Source organism: Octodon degus, unplaced genomic scaffold (genome assembly GCF_000260255.1).
Source record: "Octodon degus isolate 3935 unplaced genomic scaffold, OctDeg1.0 scaffold00240, whole genome shotgun sequence".
Lineage (NCBI taxonomy): Eukaryota > Metazoa > Chordata > Mammalia > Rodentia > Octodontidae > Octodon > Octodon degus.
This window is the reverse complement of record NW_004524816.1, coordinates 1,577,294-1,581,749: the sequence shown is the minus strand read 5'-3', so window position 1 is coordinate 1,581,749 and position 4,456 is coordinate 1,577,294. Positions and strand designations below refer to the sequence as shown.

The window sequence follows — 4,456 nt, the reverse complement described above, 5'->3', positions numbered from 1 at the left end:
CGCCCTCTGCACGCCAATGGCTCCATCGAGGGTGTTTGCCGGCGGCAACTCCAGGCGGAGGAGGAGCCTGGGCTCCCTTGCGGTGCCAGCATCTACTCGCATCGCGGGGAGCTCTGGCTTCGCCTGCTCCCAGGCAGGCAATGCAGATTTCAACCATTCCACGTGGCACGTGGGCACCTCCATGTGCTTTTGGCCCAGTGGGGACGGGGCGTGCGTGCGTGCATAGCTTCCGGGTGAGGGGTTTGTTTGCCATGATCAGATTTTTCCTCCATCACATTTTAATTCAAGGGTGGATTCAAGTGAATAGGTGGTGTGTGTGTGTGTGTGTGTGTGTGTGTATGTGTGTACGCGCGCATGCATACACGGGTGCATGCTGGCCCTAAGTCTACATGCAACATAGGAAGGGAAAGAGGCAGTTAGAAATTGAAACACTTACCTAACATCACTCAAATAAGTTCCAGAAAGAAAACATTTAATAAATTGATATTTTCCTTCAAAGAAATGGGTTTTAAACATTGGTATACATCAGGATTCTTTACTGATCCTTTAAAAATACGGGGGCTTGGGGCCTGGGCTTAGAGACTTAATTCTGCAGACTAGGCAGTGGCCCAAGCATCTTTTTTTTTCTTTTCTTTTTTTTTTTTTTTAACAAGTTCAAATGATTCTGTTAACAGTCTGGGTTGCGAATGGCTTTTATGAGATTGGCAATAGAAAAGCATGTATTCTCTTAAAAGCCACAAAGCCAGGGATTTCTATAAATAGCTACATGTTCTTTAAATAAGAGAGACCCTTCCCATTGTGCCAAATTTGTCCTTTCATTTCTTTTGAAATACATGATTGTTTTATTTTATACTTCGACATTGCTTTCCTTGGAAGGCGCCTGAAGCACTTTATCAGCATGAAACCTCCCAGCCCCTTGGGGAGGTAGGCCAGTAGGGCTGTCCTCGTAGGATGGAGGAGTCACGCAGGTGTTAGTCTTAATGCAATAAGGGGGCATTGGGGCACCTCAGAGCTCTGCCGTGCATGCTCAGACTTCTGGAAAGTTTTCTGTACCTCATTGTTAGCCACTGAAAAGGTTAGTAAATAAATGACATTGAAAAGAAAAAAATATGTTTCTGTGTGGAAAGTCCTTTTTGCCAATAGTAGGTTCTAGAAAATCCAGTGACCTGAAAAAGCTTGACTTTTCTGACTTCTTCACATTCATCAATGTTGATAAGTATCCAGACTGAACATCATCGTATCTACTAATGTTGTCCAGCGTATGCGTTAGCCATTGTTGAGGGAATGAATTTTAAGCTACAATAAAATATTTTTGCTTGTTTTGCATCAGTTTATTTTTTCTTTTCTTTTGGCAGGTCTTGCTGCTGTTGTAGTTCAGTCTGGCCTTGAATGCACTAGGTAGCCTAGGCTGACCTGCAAGTCACAGTGATCCTATCTCAGCCTCCCTAGTACTAGGATTACAGGTGTGCACCGTCACGCCCGGCCTGCGTCAGTTTAGTTGCTTTCTTTTCTCTTAGGTTCTTCCTAACAGAGTGACACTTCACTTGGATGTAAATATATAAATTATCTGACGTAGCTCAGACTCTAGAACTAGGTGTTCTGTCAAGAGGAACATGCTTAAAATTAACTTTGGTGCCTTCAAAGGCTGGCATGTCAGGCCTGCATAATGCTCTTAAGATAAAGAGGACATGTTCCTCTCCGACATTACTAATAAAGACCTCATTGCTCACTTGTGCAATTCTCTTTTTTCCCTGTTTGGGACAGGGTATCGCCGTGTCGCCCAAGCTGATCGCAAACTCCTAGGCGCAAGGAATCCTCTTACCTCAGTCTCTTACCGAGTAGTGAGATTATAGTCTCAAACTGCTAAGCTCGGTTTAATGATTTATAGAATTTTTAAAATATATTCCAAGCCTATATTGTTTGTAGCTAATGATAACCCGTGACTAGAGATTATGACACTTTATAATAAATAATATAATTGTCATGATGATCGAAACATAAGTACAAGAAATTTGTACTTATATAATGATTTTACTGTCTAGAAAGCCAAAGAAGCCCTTTGATTTCTAATGTGGCTGGGATGTAGGGCCTACCTGGGGGGGGGGGGTTGCTTCTGCTCCTATTTGCTTTGTGAATAGAGAAGTCACTGTTATGCAAATCACTTTTCATGGGAGTTGTCTATCCCTAGACGTGGCATTTAAAACACATGCTTAACAAAATTTACTTTGATCAGAACCAAATCTTCCTTTTGTGACTCTGCTGCTCTGGAAGTGGCTTGGGCCGAGCTTGGGAAAGGTGTGGTGGGGGCTGCTCAGGCACCCTCCACCCTGGCTGCGCCACGCTGGCTCCAGGCCCCCTGTTTCCTCCCTCTCCCCATGAGCTGCAAGGTGCCAGGTGCCATCTGATTCCCTGTGGGGAGGTCAGGAGAGTGGTGAAGAGCCCATGAGGAGCGATTCCCAAGGACCAGGAGCTGCAGCGCTGCAAGGTCATCACTGATTGGTGCGTGCCGACGAAGAAGTTCCACGAGCGGGGGCAGCTTGATGGCCCCCAATTACAGCAGTGGGCTTGTCCACAGCAGAATGTTCCAGAAAATGGAGGAGAGCTCTATTTTGAAGAAGAGAATGTCTCACTTCCTTTTTTCTGTTTTTAGGAAGAACATTACATCGAGCACATAAAATTCACAATTTACATTAACAGCCCTGTGAAAACAGTTTCTCCATAAGCATAATTTGGGACCTTTCCCTGTAGGTCAGTTGTGTATGAAGGATATAAGATCTTTGAGTAAAGAGTTAACCACAGCTGGTTATGGTGATCAGCGATGCACGAACACAGATACTATTGTGGGGTACAGTATCCATGCTCATGAAGGGTAGGCATGACTTCACATCCACATGGCTGGGGTCCAAATCCTAGCTCTGTCACTGCAGCTGGGTGACAGTGTGCAAATCATTTGCCTCCCAAAGCCTCAGTTTCCTCACTTAAAAGAGATGCCATGGGTTATAGTGGAAATTAGATGTGATAATGTGTTGGGGTGCTGGGCCCATGATAAGCATCCAGGAAACATCCACTGCTACTATTCTCGATGTCTTTATTCTCAAGAAGGGGTTTCCTAGTGCTGTACCTGAAGAGGTGCTCAGCATCCCTGGGCACAGGTGTGGGATAAATATTTATATTCAAGGGTTTCATTTAGAAGAACGAGGTTCCTGGGATCTCCAGCTTACTCTTGTCCAAGTCTTTCCTCCTTAGGAACTCATGACTCAGCACACTTTTCTGGATTTGCCAACCCAGACGCAAAACCGGACCCATGCTGTTCCTCCCGGTCTGCCCGCATTCGCCTTGGAAGCTGAATTGCCCTGAGAAAGTGAACTGTGTGTCTTTGCCGTCAAGAGCTCACGTTCAAGCTGTGTAGAAGGTGGCCCTGAAATTGGCAGGAAGAAAAATAATCCAACTTGTTTACTAAGCACTAATCAGCTTCCGCGCGGAGGCCTTTGTTTCCCGGACTGCTGGGAGGCCTTTGAGACCTACGGGTGAGCATGTTCTGGGACTTGGCAAGTCTGCTGGGACTCTATTCTTAGCATGGCTCAGCCACACGAGTTACTTTATACCACATCAGTTTCTTCTTCTGTCATCATTTACTTTTATGCGTTTGTCTTACAAAAAGAAAAAGCAAAAACCTTCTCTGTTGCTTTGTTGTTTCTGGTTTTTAGATTTTGAGACAGGGTCTCACTATGTAGCTGAACTGGACTCAGTGTGTGGCCCTGGCTGGCTTGCCCTGGCGTCCTCCTGTCTCCTCCTCCTAAGTGCTGGGAGGATGTGCACGCGCCACCATACCTGGTGGAAACAGACCTAAATCAAAAACCTTTAGTACATTTTGTTTTTACTAAGTGGTACTCTAAAAACCTTGAAAGGGAACATTTCCTATAAAAAATGATTAGTTATGATCAAGCTGCCTGGCTCTAGGTCACACGGCCACCACCATGGGTCTATTCTTCCTAGACATGTTTTGCTACAATGAAGGAAGTTGTTGTTGCTGTGGATTAGATCTGAAAAATTCCTGAATGCTTGCAGCTTCAACAGAGATGGCTAAGAGTAGCTCAAGTGACCCTTGGACCCTAACAAAGGAGTGTGGTATTTTCTGAAGGATGTCCTTAATGAGCTTCCTGCCTGCAAACTCTGTTTCATATTTAGCTTACTAGGAATATGAAACCTGTATTCCAGCACAGCTGGCTAGAGGCATGCAGGCTGGAGGGTCGGAGCTGAGTGGAGGGCTGCCCACTCCCCGAGGTCCACTACGTGTCTAGTGCTGTCATCACAGCCATGCAAATCCTCATCTCAAGCAATGGACTGGACCTAGAGCAAAAGATGAAACACAGCTGCATTCAGAGAAGCAACACAGCTGGCCACCCCTGAGCAGAGCAGGTAGAACAGCAGGTTTCCTCCACGGACAGGCAGACCC

The 4,456-nt window shown here is 45.5% G+C and overlaps 1 protein-coding gene across 1 annotated transcript in view; it reads left to right on the top strand.

The window, feature by feature from the left end:
• Slc16a9 (solute carrier family 16 member 9) overlaps window positions 1-2,840 on the top strand; it is a 46,733-nt gene extending 43,893 nt beyond the window's left edge. Inside the window, exons 7-8 of the mRNA XM_004645878.2 lie at window positions 2,561-2,564; window positions 2,831-2,840. The gene's annotated coding sequence lies outside the window, so the exon portion shown is untranslated. The remainder of the gene's footprint in view (window positions 1-2,560; window positions 2,565-2,830) is intronic.
• Window positions 2,841-4,456: the final 1,616 nt, after the last annotated feature.